We start from the raw sequence: 18,481 nt of genomic DNA on the forward strand, positions 1-18,481 counted from the left end.
CTCATAATCCTAGCTACTCAGGAGGCTGAGATCTGAGGATCATGGTTCTAAGCTAGCCCAGGCATTAAAGTCCATGAGGCTCTTACATCCAATTAATAACCAGAAAACAGAAGTGGCACTGTGACTCAAGTAGCAGAGCACAAGCCTTGAGCTCAAGAGCTTAGGGACAGGACCCAAGCCCAATTCAATTTCCATCACCCACACACAAAAAAACCCAGAAACCCTGCAAAAAATCCCGAAAACCTATTCTTTCTCTTTAATCCAGGAGAGTTTGGATTTGAACATTGGTATTCTCATACAAAATCATCTCATAAAATTAAGTGTATTTGTGCTATGTTCAACACCAGAAGAGAAAGAAAGTGCCTGTTTCTTTCCTGATTTCATTCATGTAATTGAAAATAAAAGGGAGCCCTTGGATCCCCTCCCACCACCCCATGGAAATGAAAGCATTTTGTTTTCATTTTGCTTCTTCTAATTTTTGTGTTCATGATTGCATATATGTGAAAATGTACAATCTAATTTGATGGCTGAAAGTTGACCAGACTGAACAGGAATATTTTACAACTCAATTTGGGTGATTATCTAAGGGCTGTGTTATAAAATGTACTTCATAAGTAGCCAATACTTTAAGGATTTGCTCATGAAATCAAAATCCTTGATTCATGACTGTTTTCATATGAACTTTAAATAAGAAAAGCTGAATATGTGGCTGGTGAAAAGTTCCAGCATCAGTCAAACACGCGTGCACACACACACACACACACACACACACACACACACACACACACACACTCAGAGACACCTATGCAACCCACTACCTTAGCCATTGCATCATATTTGTAAGTGTTATCACTGAAAAGAAAGTCAAATAATTGTGGAGAAAAGGCTATACCTCATTTTATAGTTTAAAAACATGACGACTTAAAGATTAGCCTAGTGGTAGAGTGCTTGGCTAGCATGCACAAAGACCTGTGTTCGATTCTTTGTTACCACAAACATTAATAGAAAGTTGGCAGTGGTGCTGATGCTCAACTGGTAGAGCTATAGAATTAAAAAAGACCAAGGAGAGTGCTCAGCCCTGAGCTAAAACCTAGGAGTGGCAAAAAAATAAATAAGCAAAAACATGACTTGATTTTATTTGTACAGCAGTAGTTAAGATATTGTAATTATGGGATGTGTTATGATAGTCTAGCATAATGATGGAATGCCTAATGTTGAAATGGAAATTATTAACATTTAAGCTTTTTATTTTCTTCCTTGTTTTTACTCAATGTGTGGCTACAATACCCAGATGATTTTGAATAGTGTAATCTGCTGGCAGCTCTTAGAATCTACCATCTCTGGCTTATTTTCAATTTTCTAGTGTTTAACATCTCTGAGCACAAGTCCTCTGTGTCTTCATCAAATATATACCAGGTGATTATTATGTAATGCTGATGAATTTGCCAAGAGTTTTAGTTTTCTGTCTAGGAATGCTGGGAACCCTGATTTTCCTCTCCTAGTCTCTTAGATATCTATGATGACCAGCCCTTATGACCAGAATGCAGCCTAAGTGTCTTTCTTGATTAGCAAGGCAGGAATCAGGAGAGACTTGAAAGTGCTGTAGGTGCCATGGAGTCCAGAGATGGACAAAGAGGAGACTATTCAGGACCCAATCAGGATGTGAAAAGTTTATTGAGCAGGGATGGAGCTGACACTCCAGGTCAGGATCTGGTAGTGCAGCCCCAAAGTGTAAAAGCAGGTACTTTTGAAAGAAGGCAGCAAACACATAATTCTTAGGCTTTAGTTATCATCAGGATGTATTTGTTTGTGGGCATAAAAAAGTCTAAAAATGCAGCCTTAGCAGTTCCTCAAAGGACTAAACAGAAATCCACTATGACTCAGCAATTCCACTATTTGGCATTTACCCAATCATCCAGAAACAAGGACATACTAAATCCACTAGCACAACAATGTTCATTGTAGCAGTATTTACCATAGCAAAGACATTGATCCAACCCAGATGTCCCTCAGTTGATGAGTGGGTCTTGGGAATTCTGTTACAGTAACACAAAAGGAGTGAGAATCCAAGGGCAGAAAGAAAATTCACTCCCCTTTGCAGGTAGTCTGGGTAACCAGACATCTTAACTACTGAGGACAAAGAGAGAAAGATAGGGACTTCAGGACAGCCTAGGAAAAGTGAGAGACAGTGTGACCAACAAAGTGAAAGCAAAGGACTAGGAAATGGATCAAGCAGTAGAGCACTTGTCTAATAAATCTAAGGCTCTCTATTCAATGGCTGCAACTGTAAAAAGAAATGAGAGTAATACCCAATTATAATCCCTAATTCATGAATGTTATTTACAAAACACTTTATTATCATAAAATGGTAAAATACAAGACCAACTATCAATGTATATATAAAAATGACATGTTTAATTAAAACATGTATTTTCTACTATGAAAGTAAAACTTACTCAGCCTAATAAAAAGAATTATTCTTTTTTTCTGATTTTTTTTAGTGAGTCAGGGGATTGAACTGGGCCTTGGTGCTATCCCTGATAGCACCAGGTCCTTTTCTGCCCAGGCTGGATTTGAACCATGAACTTCAGATCTCAGCCTACTGAGTAGCTAAGATTACATGCATGAGCCACTGGGCCAGGCTCATTTCTTTCTCTTTCATAATATAATTGTTACTTAGGATAGGAAAATGAATTTTTTTCTGTTTCTTTTATTTCAAGAATTTATTAATGTTGACTTTTCATCCTATTTCAAAGACTTGTTGACAAACAAGTATTGAAAAAGGGAATCTCCATATATAATCACTGGCACTTAGTTTTTTGAAAACATAATTAAAATAGATACATTTTAATGTATATAATAAAACATGTCTATAGAATCATAAATTTTTGGTGTTTAACTGGAGATAAGAATCTCACTACCCTGACTTAGCTGATTTGAACGAAATCTCAGCCCCAAGTAGCTAGGATAACAGGCAAAATCCAACAGCACATGTCTTTTCTTTCCCAAAGGAGATACAATCCTGTCATGGGCTTTTTCTACCTGGGTGGGCCTTTAACCACAATCCTCAAATCTCATCCTCCTGAGTAGCTAGTATTTCAGGTGTGAGCCACAGGCTAAGCCTGGCACTTTCTAACTGCCTAATGAGACTCTGAATAAATTACCTGAAGACCAGTCCATCCATGTTTTCTCCCCAGTCTGCCCACTGGCTCCTAAGGCCTCCATAAGAGGCTGATTGTGTTGTTTGTTCATTTCCACACAGAGATTTGCCCAGATACCAGTATAAGTCATTGCCCACCAGGGGTTTCATTATCTTAGGTCAGAAAGTCAGTTCAAAGGGGGATCCTGCCTTGTCCCCATCCAGGGTAGAACATCTGCAGGGTACACTAGGAATGTCCAAGCCCAGAGGAACCAGGGACTAATCCCTGAGCAAGGGGAGAAGTGGGTCCCTGGCTCTCAGCCTGCCTCTTCCTCTTCACTTTCATGGTACTGTATGCAGTAGGTGTTAAATGAAGAGGTCAGGATCATCCTCAGAGCCAGACTCTTCTCTTTAGGTCTGTGGCTCAGCTGGGAGCTCTAGCTGAGGCTGCCTGTTCTTGTTGTTCTGTTTCTCAGCCACTTCAGAGAACGCTGCAGGCCAGAGCAGTTCCTTCTGCAGAGAGTGCACATTGTCCTTGCAGAGCACAAAGGAGATCTCAGCCTTCACTTTCTGTCCCTCTTCAATGGAGTCAACAATGAGAAAGTCTCCTCTCTTGATCCAGATGTTCTTTCGGTACTTGGAAGGCATGCTCACCAGGAAGCGCTGCCCCTGTGCTGTCTCCACTTCAAGTAGATTGTTTCCTGGGGTCCTGAGTACCCTCACAATCTGCTGCTTGTCAGAGGGTACATGTGTTCCCCCAGCACCTCCTTCACCACATGCTTCCTCTTGGTGACCTTGGACATGCTGAGTCCTGTCCTGAGTAGTGAGTGAAGCAGAAACTGCCAAGTTCTCTTCACAATGTCTTTGGATGGCACACTCAGAAGTCAGGAGTGCTTTGAAGATGAGCAGCCTTCTACTGAGGAGTGACTTCGGCCCTCAGGTCCCCCAGGCACCGTCTGGTTGGCTGCCCCTGGGAAAGACTCGTGCATGATGTGCTTCCAGGCTGAGCCAAATGCAGACACAAAGATGGCACCTGCCAAAGATTGGGAAGGTAGCATTGGCTTGAAACCAAGTGTCCCGTGTTTCCAGTTTCTGCGAACACAGTAGCATTCCTTGTTGAACACAGAAAAGAACTGAATTTCCGGAGCTCTCCGGTCACCCTTCCTTCCCTTTGTCTGTCCCTCTAATCCTTCCTGGTGTTAGGTCCATCAAAGGGAAATCCTAGCAGCATGGGAGCCTTTCATGCTTCCACAGAATGCTGGCTGCTGGTAGGCTAGCACAGAAAACGCCACTAGTGAGGAGACTGCGGGAGCTCCAAGAGCCACAGCTCTCTGAACTGAAGGATGCTCAAACTGCCCAATTTATAATACTTTGTAGGGTGGGTCTTAAGGAGAGCCAGAAGCAGAAGTGTAGGAACATGTTAGTGCCTGGAGGAATCAGCATGAGCCTCCAGGGCCAGGTGGAGGGAGAAGCCCATCCTGGAGCAGGAGCATCAGGGTGAGTGCCAGCTGTGTAGCAGCCCTTGGCTGGAGTCCTAAGGAGGCACCAGAGGGTGGGAGGGACAGAGCCCTATTGCTGAAGCTAGCCTGAGTATGTGCCTTTAGATCTGACTCCAACGTTTTCAGGAGGGGCTGCACCCTACACATAAAAATAAAAGAAACTTATTTCTCATCAGCCTGGAACATCATTCATGATACTTTGATACATAATGGCTAACTGAGGCAAACCTTTTCATTTGTAACAGTTATAAAAGAATGAAGACTCTGGGGTTTAGGACCTGAATAATGACTGTAAAATTTCAAGAGCAGAATGAGAAACTGGCTGAAAAGACTGCTTGGAACTGATCTGAGGTGGTAGATACACAGGATGAAGAAATTGACAGCCAACCCGAACAGCTAGATGATATGGAAATGTCGTGTTTCTTTTCTCATGATGCTTTGCTTTGCTCAGGAATTCACTTATTGGTGTTGTGTGTCTCAGATAAGTATTCTGTTTGACATGATTCAAATGAAGTTTCTTTCTTTTCGAAATTGTTCTGGGTGCTGGAAATTGGATGGAAAACAGAGCCTTGTTTATGTCAGCTCAATCTCCACCATTCCGTGCTGTGTTGATTTGCAATAAAGTATGGAAGTTGCATTGAAAATGACCCTTCTTTTTGCCAGGTGTCACAGTTCATGCCTCTAATCTGGTTGGTCATGAGGGGGAAGTTTATGATTCACAGATAAGCAGGGCACAAAGTTATCAAGACCATATCTCAGTGGGTTGTGTTATGATCCATCTTCACTCTTGAGGCTTGTGGGAACTAAACCATTTCTCTAATGAGGAATATCTGAAAGGGGTACAGACAGCCCTCATCAGGAGTAAGAAATGCCCACATTTCTCCTTTCTCATTTAAGCTGCCTGGGATTGTTGGACTTCATTACACAGGGCACATTCCCAAGATACACCCAAGTATAGACAACCCAGATTTCAAGACACTACTCTAGGCCAGAGGATTTGGAGCTGGAGAATAATGTAGTGAATACTACAACAATAACCATTTCTGTGCCAGTGGCTTTACTGTATCCTGACTTGTCATCTTCTGGATAGATATTCAAGATTGGTATTCCTGGATTATATGGCAAATGTATGTACAGTTTTGTGAGGAATCTAAAATTGGCCTTTCACAGTTGTTATTGGTAAAATTCAGAGGACTCCTCTACCTGTGTCCTCTCAGGACCACTTCAGTGGAATAGGAGTAGAATACCAAGTGCCAGACCTCTCTGACAGAACTCTCCTTTCTACAAGGCCATTATCATTTCAGATGGAAGTGTCTGATGATGCAACTCAAAATGGAGGGGCTGCACTGGTTTGAACACACATCATATCCTGGTAGCAGGGATGTAGTGGGAGGCTTCAAAAGCACCTCAGTCATGAGATTTTGGATGTCCTGAATAGACTGATGCAGTTACAATGGGAGTAGTCAACTTCTTGTCAGGATGAGCCTGGTATGAAAGTTGATTCAATGATATCTTGCCCTCTTTTTGGCAACAGGAATATACAACCTAAGAAAAATGCTGAACACTCATTGCAGCACTATTTACCATAGCAAAGATATGGAACCAACCCAGATGCCCCTCAGTTGATGAGTGGATCAACAAGATGTGGTATTTATACACAATGGAATTCTATGCTGCTGTCAGGAAGAACAACATCACCCCATTTGTAAGGAAATTGAAAGACTTAGAAAAAATCATGTCAAGTGAAGTAAGCCAGACTCAAAGGAACATAGGCTCAATGGTTTCCCTCATTTGTCCTAATCAGGAGAAACTTTGGGCTCTCCTAGCAGGGATTTACAATACAGCAAAACCTAGATACCTAAGGCTATACAGTATGATGTTAAAAGAAAGGACCTCCAGGATATAGAAAGAAAAGCCATAGAATGAGTAATTGTTGTCCTTAATGTACTATGTTTCCCTCATCTCTTTGGCTGTCCCTTGGTTATCTCATATTGTTACAGTATTTCACCTTGTTATCTGATATATTGTATGTACGCGTATTTGTTTATTTGAAATAGGATAGGGAAGGGGGGAAACAAGGTGAGGGGCAAGGGTAGGGGGAGGGAAATGGGACGAAGACATGAGAAAGTGTATCAATGTTTGTGAAGTAATGCACCTTCTATCTGGTCAATATAATGTAACCTTCCATTAATTACAATAAAAATATTTAATAATATTTCTTCACCCTGTGAACTATAATATTAAACTATTTGTTGAATGAAAATGTCATTAGAGATGTAATTCCAGTGGTAGAGTCTAACATTTCTTCTTCTCTTTCTCCTCCTTCAATTCCTCCTCTTTCTCCTCCTCTTCTTCCTGCTCCTCCTCCCCTCCTCTTCCTTCTTCTCCTACTTCTAGACTAAAAATTATAGCAACTGTAATAAACTTTACATCCAGTAAACAATAAAGAACAAGGAAAGTGCTGTTCCTGAAAGGCTCAATTTATGAAACTCAGCAAAGTAAGTGTTTAGATGAATTCCACTGGGCTTCATCACACTGAAATAAATTGGGGGAAAAAAGGCATTTTCCAGTCATGTGATCAGATATTGTGAGATAGAAACTTAAATGTTAAAACATCTTCCTTAACAAAGGTCATTTCATTGTTGAGTAGCTCTGAAAGTAGACATGTAGATGTATGCAACTATTTTGTTCATTTAATACTGAAACATTTCCAAATAAAGTCTGCATACAGTTGCAAAAATGACATGTTTAATGGCAGACAGCACTTTTATTTTACAATATGAAAGTAACACTTCTTAAGCCTAATGGCAAAAGTTATCCATTTTTCTGATTTTTTTTTTGGTGGGAAAAGGGGATTGAACTTGGCCTGGGTGCTGTCCATGAGCTCTTCAGCTCAAGGCTACTGCCCTAGTCTTGATACAAGCCTCACTTCCTGTTTTCTAGATGTTAATTGGAGTTCAGAATCTCAGATCTTGTAATGTCCAGGCTGCATTTGAACCTCGAACCTCAAATCTCAGCCAACTGAGTAGCTAGGATTACAGGTGTGAGCCACTGGGCCTCGTTCATGTTTTCTCATTTATAATATAAATTTGTTATTTAGGATAGAATATGATTTTCTAATAATGATAATTTATTTGATATAATCTTCATCCAGCTTCAATTTTTGGAAAACACATAATCACAAATAGAGCTGAGTTATGGTTCATTTTTGTTTTTGTTTGATTTCGTTTTGTTTTGACTGTTCTGGGCCTTGAACTCAGGGTCTGGGTCTTGCCCTTGGCTGTTCTCAAGGCTCTACCCCTTGAGCCAATGTACCATTTCTGTCTTTTTTCTATATATGTGGTACCAAGGAATTGAACCTGGGTCTTTGTGCATGCCAGGCAAGCTCTCTATCACTAGACTAAACTCCCACCTGAATTTATCTTTTTGAAATTTTTTTTATTGCTTCAAATACACACACACACACACACACACACACACACACACACACACACACACACACACACACACCCTGTTCCAATATGGAATACATTTCTGCTAGTTTAAAATTAGCATTTTATTATGTCTACATGTGACTATTCTTATAAACTAATTTATGCAAGAATTTCAATTAATAAAAAATTCCATGAGGCTAGATTAACTTTAAAATCTTATTTTTATTGAAGTAAAATTCAGATTTTATATTTTGAAGACTATAGTTTAATGAATCATTTACATTCTAAATTATGATTTTTTTCCACGTAATGAATCCAGTTACCAATACTCATAGTCACATCGTATGTGTGCTGAGAACACTTAAGACCTCTTCTCACCATAGTCCAAGCACAATATACTGCACTTGGAACCTTGCAGTACATTACATCTCCAAAATTTACTTCTCTTACATCACTAAAACCTACGGTCTTCATCCAATAACTCCCAGTTCATTAAATCCACATCCTTAGTGATTACTTTTCTGCTTTTTCTGTAGAATTTCACATGGTTTTACTTCTGTAGCTAAGGACGTGTCTACTGTAAGTGAGATACCTTTGTCTGAAGTCTATTTCTCTTAGCATAATGCTAACCTCATAAATGCTGAAGCCAAACTGAATGTTTTTCTTGTTATTAAAGAGGAATAGTATTATGACATAATAACACAGACATTTTTGTATAGGACTGAAATTAAGAAAAAACAGTAAAATTATAAAACTTTTGTTTCAAATTCCATTATGTAGTGTTTAAAGTGTAAATTAGACATGAATTTACAGTAAATCTTTGAAATATTATGAGACAGGTCAAGTTTTTCTTTCTTGCCAGTCCTGGGGCTTGAACTCAAGACCTAGGCACTGTCCTTGGACACTTTTGCACAAGGCTAGTGCTCTACCGCTTGAATTCAGTTCCACATCTAGCATTTTCTGTATATGTGGTAGGGAGGAATCGAACACAGGGCATGATGCATACTAGGTGAGCACTCTACCAGTAGACCATGCTCCTGGAACGACATAGGTAAAATATTGAAGTGTATTTCTATGAGTGTTAACAGCACAAGCCATTTTTGAAGATTTGTGTCACTAGCCCAGCTCAGTGGCTCACACCAATAATCCTAGTTACTCCAGAGGCTGATAGGGAGAGGGGCTGTGGCACAAGGGTGGGGTCGTAGACTTGAGCTGAAGAGCTCAGGAATATCGCCCAGACAGAGTTCAAGCCCCATGACCCACAAAAAAATAAAATATTTGTGTCACAGTTCAAGTTAATCCTGTCCTAGTTTCTATGGAAATTTAGACTAAATAAGAGCTTTTGGGAGATATAAAATTCTTATTGCATAAAATCAGACATAGTATGATAAACATAAAATATAATTCTCTAAACTCAAATGCTCTACTTGGAATTTTGAAGGAAATTACTTCTGCAGCTAAAATAAATGAGAAGAAATTGATAGTAATTATAAAATTGCAATCTTGATTGATTAAAAGAATAAATATCTCACTAGGTATGTAATACACACCTATTGGGTGAACAGTAACTGAATTATTGACATTATAGGAAATCCACAGTCTTTTCAATAAAAGACTACAGATTCTGTCCTGTGGTGGCAGTTATTCCCTTAAAGAGATGCCAGATGTAAAGGAGCAAATACTAGGTTACAAGGATCAGATACCAGGAATAGACAGATAACCAAGTTCAAGATATAAGTTCTGATGAAAGAGATGTCTTACTAAACAAGGGGATAAGTCCACAGTCAGTAACTAAACAAGAAAGGTGGACTCAATGCATGTTACACCTAGTTTACCTCTGATGTGAAACATTTCTCCATATAATTTACTCAAGTTTCTGGCAAAATTTGCATAAGCTGTGTTTCTATCCAATGTAGGTGATCTAATGATTGCTGGTGGTAGATTTCTGGTCAAAAGATGTCCTCTAATAATTACATTTACAGAGATTCTGTCATATACTCAGGACTCTGATACCTGTTGAGGTGTGACTTCTGGAAAAATGTTTTCCTTTTTGTTTCTTTTTGTGAGTCATGGAACTTGAACTAGGCCTGAGAGGCGTCCTTGTGCTCTTCAGCAAAAGGCTACTATCCTATCCCCACATCCTGAGCATCTTCTGTAAGCTCTTTAGCTCAAGGTTAACTCCCTATGCACCAGCCACACACTCATACACACACAAATATATGCAAATCACGACCTTAGCAATTTCATCATAGTGGTCAATCCTACCCCTAAACCAAACTTTGAATAATTGAGGAGAAAAAGCCATATCTCATTTTATAATTCAAAATATGACCTCATTTAATTTGTCCATTTTTGTTAAGATATTCTAATTATGGGGTGTGCACTGATAATCTAGCATGGTGTGTGGAATGTGTAAGGTTGAAATGGAAAATATTAACATTTTTAGCCCCTCACATTCTTCCTGTATAGAACCTTTTTTTGAGTCAACATGTGGCTACAATAGCCACATGACTGAACAATCTAAACTGCTGGCGGCTCCCAAAGGACAGGATTATAGGAATGTCTTAAAATCTACTATCTCTGGCCTCTTCAATTTTCTAGAGTTTGAGATCTCTGAGCTCAAGTCTTAGGTGTCTTCATGAGATATATACCAAGTGATTATTATGTAATGCTAATAGGACATTGGTATTCCTCTTGTGTGGTCAGTTGTGGGGCTTGAACTTGGAATGAGGGCACTGTCCCTGAGCTATTTTCCTCAAGACTAGGGCTCTCCTGCTTTGAGTCTCAGCTCCACATCCAGTTTTCTGGTGTTTAATTGGAAAGGAGAATTGGAAGCATTTTCCTGTGTAGAATGCCTTTGACCCTTGCTCCTCAGGTTTCAGCTTCCAAATGAATAGCTATGATTGCAGGCAGGAGGCTTAAGTGCCCATCTAGTAACACTTATTTTCTGGTGAACATTATAGGACTGGTAAACACTCATAGGTCTGGTGAACTGTAGCATCATTGCACTGTATAGCTCTCTAATTATTCCTCCATCATGCAGCCTCCCTGTTTCTCCTCTAAATTCCATCCTCCCTACTTCTCCTAGCTTCTAATAATTAACAAGCTACCCATTTTCAATTTAGAGATCAAACTTTCCTTTTGTATATATGAGACACAGCATATGAAATCTGTTTTCCTCTGCCTGGCTCCTTTCACTTCATATACAGATCAGTACACTAGCAGTGATCCCAGTAGTCTCTGTATGAGAAATGGAACCAGGACTTCAGGCATGGTAGGCAAGCAGTGCACCACTAAGCCACATTCCCGGGAACCAGGAATTATTTTTTGCTCTTTCCTTTTTATTTTGCCTAGCCTGGGGCTTACCCTCAGGGCCTGTGTAGCATCCTTGGGCTTTCTCTAGTCTAACACTCCACTGCTTGAGCAGCAGCACTACTTCTGACCCTTTCTGTGTATTGGTAGCAATGACTGGACCTCAGGGATTCGGTTGTCCTGGAACTTGAACTCGGGGCCTAACCACAGCATCACTTCCAGCTTTTCTTTGTGTATGGGACTGAAAAATTTAACCTGGATCTTCATGCATGCTAGGCCAGCACTGTACCAGTAGGCCAAACTCTTGGTGCCCTGAAAGATTCTTAATATGATGGATTATTGGGCAGAAGGAGGCCAGGTACATTTAAAGAAAGCAGGCTATAGAGGGAGGGTGTCCTTATGATGTGGAAAATTGGAACACCATTATCAACTCCACTGTCTCTATAGTCTACAAGAAGGAGACCAATAATAATAAAGATTTAATGAGGAAGAAGATTAGAGGCACTGACATATTGTTGGGGTCCTTAAGACAAGAAACCACTTGAAAAGCTCATAAGTCATATCAAAGCCCAGACCTCGACAGGGTCTCCAGACAGCCTGCATTGGCTCTCCATTCATCCCGGAGCACCTCTGATGGGTTGACTATTCTCACATACACCTCTGGGGTCCCTTTAGCCCATCATTCAATGGAAGCCTTCCTAGGTGAGGTGAGATCTAGGGTCCTGCACACAGGACAGATCAAGGTCATGGGCTGGGTGGTGAAGGTCTTTATCCTGATGACCTTGTCATCCTTCATTTCTACACTGCTTTAGGCACTGTGGCTTGCCCAGGTTCCGTCCTATTTCCCTTCTCTGTGTCCAGACCACCCAAACATCAAGTATACAGTTCTCTTGTGTTTCTCTGGGGCTTTGGTGATAGTGGGGCGAAATTGAATGAAATACTTTTCAGACAGATTAGGGTCCTTTCCAATGGTCTTTAGTAATATCATTCAGGTGAGAATCAGAAGGAACTGACAAATGCTGCAGGTATGTGTGTGCCCCAAGGAGAGCAGGAGAAAGCCTATGTGAGTGTAACATTGTCCAGGAAAGAGGCTCCATTTCCAGTGCTGCAACAAAGTTGTCAAGGATCACAGGTTGGTTTTGGTTGTTGACATTGGTTTCTTTTGTATTCTTTTTTTTTCCTACTAAACTTTCCTTTATTTTTGGGATAATGCATAGAGGAGTTACGGTTATATTCATCAGGTAGTAGGTGCATTACTTCTCACACATTGACAACCCTTCTAATGTATTTATTCTCATTTCCCTCCTCCCACTCTCCTGAATCATCCTGTTTCAACCAAACTTTTCTTTTTTTTATTGTAATTAGTAAAAGGGTTACATGATATTTGCCAGATAGAAGGTGCATTAATTCACATACATTGATACCCTTTCACATGTCTTGGTACCCATTTCCCTCCCCACCCACACTCCCCATCCGTCTTGGTTTTCCCCCATTCCCTATCAAATTTCAAATATCCAAATACAAATAAATTCAATATATCAGATAACAAAGTGAGAGACTATACCAATATGAGATAACCAATGGACAGCAAAGGAGATGAGAGACAACATAGTACATTAAGGACAACAATCATTCATTACATGGCTTTTGTTTCAATATCCTGGAGGTCCTTTCAATTAGGTTCACATTATATGGCCTTATGTATCAAGACTTTGCTCTATTGCAGATCTCTGCTAGTAAAGCCCAAGGTTTCTACTGATTATGACGAATGAGGGAAACCATTGAGCCTAAGTTCCTTTGAGTCTGGCTTATTTCACTTAATATGATTTTTTCTAAGTCTTTCCATTTCCTAACAAATGGGGCGATGTCATTCTTTCTGACAGCAGCATTGAATTCCTTTGTGTACAAATACCACAACTTGTTGATCCGCTCATCAACTGAGGGACATCTAGGTTGGTTCCATATCTTTGCTATGGTGAATAGTGCTGCAATGAACATTGTTGTGCTACGGGATTTAGTATGTCCTTGTTTCTGGATGGTTGGGTAAATGCCAAGTAGTGGAATTGCTGGGTCATAGGGGAGTTCTATGTTTAGCCTTTTGAGGCACTGCCACACTGCTTTCCATAGTGGTTGAACGAGTTTGCACTCCCACCAACAGTGTAGTAGTGATCCCTCCTGGCCACATCCCCTCCAGTATCTGTTGTCATTCGTTTTCCTAGTCCTGGCCATTCTAACTGGAGTGAGGTGGAATCTTAGAGTTGTTTTGATTTGCATTTCTTTTATGACCAGAGATGTTGAGCATTTCTTCATGTGTCTATAGGCCATTTTTGTTTCTTCTTCAGAGAAGACTCTCTTTAAGTCTTTGGCCCATTTTTTAATGGGATGGTTGTTACTTTGGAGGTTAGTTTTGGAGTGCTTCAATTTTTTGAGTTGTTGATATATTTCAGATATGAGGCCTTTGTCCGTTGTTTGGTTGGTGAAGATCTCCCACTCTGTAGGCTTCCTGATTAGTTTACTAGCTATGTCCTTTGCCATACAAAAGCTCTGCAGTTTAATGCAGTCCCACTTATCCAGCCTTTCTCTGATTTGTTGTGATTCTTGGTCCTTATTAAGAAAGTTTCGACCTGTGCCAAGGAGGTCTAGTGTATCTCCTATTCCTTCCTGTAAAGTTTTCAGTGTGTCAGTTTTACCTCCAGGTCTTTGATCCATTTGGAGTTAATTCTAGTACAAGGTGACAAAGAAGGATCCAACTTTAGTTTTCTGCATGTGCTTAACCAGTTCTGCCAGCACAACTTGTTGAAGAGGCTGTCTTTCTTCCATTCTATTTTTTTGGCTCCCTTGTCAAAGATTAGGTGGCCATAGGTCTGTGGTTTAATATCTGGGTCCTCAGTTCTATTCTATTGGTCTTCAGGCCTGTTCCTGTGCCAGTACCAAGCTGTTTTGAGAATTGTAGCTCTGTAATAGAGTCTAAAGTTTGGAATTGAAATTCCTCCAGCGCTGTTCTTTCTGCTAAGAAGAGTTTTTGCTATACAGGGTCTTTTATTATTCCATATGAAATTTTGGATTACCTCTTCTATTTCGTTAAAGAATGCCTTTGGGATATCGATGGGTATTACATTGAATTTGTAGAGAGCTCTTGGCAAGATTGTCATTTTCACAATGTTGATTCTTCCAATCCAGGAGCATGGGAGGTTTTTTCCATTTCCTTAGTTCTGCTTTAATTTCCTTTTTTAGGGTTACACAAAGGTCCTTCACATTCTTAGTTAAGCTAATTCCTAGGTACTTTATTTTCTTTGAGCCTATTGTGAAAGGAGTTTCTTTCCTGGTTATTGCCTCTTTCCTCTCACTGTTGGCGTAAAGGAAGGCAGTTGATTTTTGTGGGTTGATTTTATAGCCTGCTACTCTTCCAAAGCTTTGAATCAGCTCAAGGAGCTTGGGAGTACAGTCTATAGGATTCTTTAAATACAGAATCATGTCATCTGCAAAGAGCTATAGTTTTATTTCCTCTTTCCCTACTTGGATCCCATTTATGCTTGCTTCTTCCCTTATTGCACTGGCTAGGAATTCTAGTACTATGCTAAAGAGGAGTGGAGAGAGTGGGCATCCTTGTCTCATTCCTGATTTTAGAGGGAATGGCTTTAGATTTTCACCATTAAGTGTAATACTAGCAGTAGGTTTCTCATACACAGCCTTTATTACATTGAGGAATGTTCCATGGATTCCTAGTTTCTCCAGAGCTTTTAACATAAAGGGGTGTTGGATCTTGTCAAATGCCTTTTCCGCGTCTATTGAGACAATCCTGTGATTTTTGTCCTCGCTCCTTTTGATGTGTTGAATTATATTAATTGATTTACATATGTTGAACCAGCTTTGCCTCCCCGTGATGAATCCAGTTTGATCATAGTGTATAATTTTTTTGATGAGTTGTTGTAGACAGTTGGCCAGTATTTTGTTGAGAAGTTTTGTATCGATGTTCATCAAAGATATAGGTCTATAGTTCTCTTTCTTTGATGAATCTCTGTCTGGTTTGGGGATGAGGGTTATTCTGGCTTCATAGAATGAGTTTGGTAAGGAACCTTCATTTTCAATTTCGTTGAAGAGCTTGAGGAGTATTGGTGTGAGCTTTGCTTTGAAGACCTTATAGAATTCAGCTGTGAATCCATCTGGCCCTGGGTTTTTCTTAGGTGGAAGTTCTCTAATTGGCATTTCTATTTCAGAGCTTGAAATAGGCCTTTTGAGTTGGCTTAGTTCTTCTTGGTTCAGTGTGGGTATGTTAATATTGGCTAGGAATTCATCCATTTCATCTAGATTCTCAAATTTGATGGCATAAAGGTTTTAGAAGTATTCCCCATGATGTTCTGGATCTTGGTAATTTCTGTCGTAATATTACCATTTTCATCTCTGATTTTGTTTATTTCGATATGCTCTCTTCTTTTTTTGGTAAGATTTGCTAAGGGCTTGTCAATTTTGTTAATTCTTTCAAAGAACCAACTCCTTGTTTTGTTGATTGTTTCTATAGTTTTTTTGGATTCCAAATCATTTAATTCTGCTTTGATTTTAATAATTTGCTTTCTTCTTCTGGCATTAGGGTTGGTTTGTTGCTCTTTTTCCAGGAGCTTAAGGTGAGACATTAACTTGTTGGTTTGCAATTTTTCCAAGTTGTTGTTGTAGGCACTCAGCGCTATAAATTTTCCTCTGAGTACTGCCTTTGCTGTGTCCCAAAGGAGTTGGTATTTTGTGTGCTCCTTACTGTTAAATTTCATAAACTGTTGGATTTCTGTTCTGATCTCTTCGATGACCCATTGGTGATTCAACAATGTGTTGTTCAGTCTCCATGAGTTACAGGGTTTTCTTTGGTGGAGATGTGTGTTCAGTTCCAGTTTGATGCCTTTGTGGTCTGAGAGTGTGCTTGGAATAATTTCTGTGTTTCTGAATCTGTCCAGGTTTGTTTTATGGCCTAAGATGTGATCTATTTTGGAAAATGTTCCATGTGCTGCTGAGAAAAACGTATATTGTGTTGTTGCTGGGTGGAATATTCTGCAGATGTCTGTTAGATCTAGTTGGTCTATATAGTTGTTCAGTTCTAAGGTTTCTCTGTTGAGTTTTTGCCTTGTTGATCTGTCCATAGGTGAGAGTGGTGTGTTAAAGTCACCGACAATCACTGTATTTCAATCTATGTATGATTTCACTGTAAGTAAAGTTTGCTTGGTGAAATTTGGAGCTCCGGGATTGGGTGTGTAAATATTTAGGATCGTTATGTCTTCCTGGAGGAAAGATCCCTTTAGTAGTATATAGTAACCTTCTTTGTCTTTTTTTACTAATTTTAGTTTGAAGTGTATTTTATCTGATATGAGGATGGCAACTCCAGCCGGTTTATGGGGGCCATTAGCTTGATAGAGTTTATTCCAACCTCTCACTTTCAAAAGATGATGGTTTTTTGGGGTAAGGTGTGTCTCTTGAAGACAGCAGAACGATGGCTCTTGCTTTTTGATCCAACTAGACAGCCTATGCCATTTAATTGGAGAGTTAAGTCCATTGATATTGAGAGTTAGGATTGAGAGATATTTATTAGGTCCTACCAGTTTTAAAAGCTTTCATTTGGGCCTGTGTCTTGACAGTTCTTGTGGTCTTTAGATGGTATGCTGTTTAGGTGCTATTTCTTTCCCTATATTGGATTTATTTTGGTTTTCTATGTATAGAACATCTTTGAGAATTCTCTGAATTGTTGGTTTGTTTGCAGCTTTTCCCTGGAATGCAATGTTTTTACTGTTCCCTCAGTTATGAATGAGAGCTTAGCTGGGTACAGGATTCTTGGTTGGTAGTTATTTGACTTAAGGGCATGACATATATGCTTCCAGTCACTTCTTGCTTGCATGGTCTCTGCTGAGAAATCTGGGGTTATTCTGATTGTTTTTCCTTTATAGGTTACTGAACACTTTTCCCTGGCTGCCTTTAGGATCTTTTTTTTGGTTTCTATTGATCCAGTTCGGATTACGATGTGGCGGTGGGATGTTCTTTTCTGGTCAGGTCCGTTTGGGGTTTTAAAAGCTTCTTGTATCTGCATGTGCCTGCCCTTCTGGATATTTGGGAAATTATCTGAGATGATTCCCTGAAGTATATTTCCAATACCATTGACCTCTTTCTCCACGCCCTCCTCAATACCAATTAGCCTTAAATTAGGCTTCCTAATTGTATCTTGGACCTCCTGAAGCGCTCTCTCATTTTTCCTAGATTTGGATTGACTCATTTTCTGTTCTTTCTCTATAATAACTAAATTACCTTCAGCCCCGGAAATTCTCTCCTCTGCATTGTCTAACCTGCTATCAAAGCTATCTACTTTATTTTTCATCTGCCTTGCTTCTAATTGCTCATTTTTGATGCCTTACATCTCTTCTTTTAGATCATGTATGGATTTCTTTAGCTCCTTGATTTCCATTTGAGTGGTTAGCTCAGTAGCTTTATTTTCTTTGAACAGTTGCTGGAGTTCGGTCACCTTTTTATTTGTGGATTCTATGAATTCATCCATCTTTATTTGAAAAACCTTTATTATGGCCTCCTTTATGGCTTCTTCTTTTTCACTTATCACCTTGTTTATGGTTTCCTCTTTAACTCCTTGATTTCCATTTGAGTGGTTAGCTCAGTAGCTTTATTTTCTTTGAACAGTTGCTGGAGTTCGGTCACCTTTTTATTTGTGGATTCTATGAATTCATCCATCTTTATTTGAAAAACCTTTATTATGGCCTCCTTTATGGCTTCTTCTTTTTCACTTATCACCTTGTTTATGGTTTCCTCTCGTTCAGCTTTGGCTTCCTCCCTTATCTCTTCCTTTATAATTTCACATTTTCCAATAATGATATTTATCAATTGCATTTGTACATCACTTGGAAGACTCTCCTCCAGGTTTGCCAGTGACTATTCCATTGGCTGTTTACATTGGGTGAGGGGGGTAGGGGATGTTGTTTCTTGATTTGACATTTTTTTTGAGTTTCTTGTTCTACCCATTTGAAAATGGGAGCAAGATTAATACTAAACACAATTATAGTTTTTCAGATAAAACCAACCTAGACCTCTTTGCTGGCAGACTCTAGATGTTCACA

The 18,481-nt window shown here is 39.6% G+C and overlaps 1 pseudogene; it reads right to left on the reverse strand.

Annotated features, from left to right (window-relative positions):
* Positions 1–3,456: 3,456 nt before the first annotated feature.
* On the reverse strand, positions 3,457–3,942 carry LOC150039746 (putative RNA-binding protein EIF1AD pseudogene; annotated as a pseudogene).
* Between the last annotated feature and the right edge of the window lie 14,539 nt (positions 3,943–18,481).

The sequence above is a fragment of the Megascapheus bottae genome, unplaced genomic scaffold, assembly GCF_031878675.1.
Source record: "Megascapheus bottae isolate mThoBot1 unplaced genomic scaffold, mThoBot2.hap1 HAP1_SCAFFOLD_45, whole genome shotgun sequence".
Classification (NCBI taxonomy): domain Eukaryota; kingdom Metazoa; phylum Chordata; class Mammalia; order Rodentia; family Geomyidae; genus Megascapheus; species Megascapheus bottae.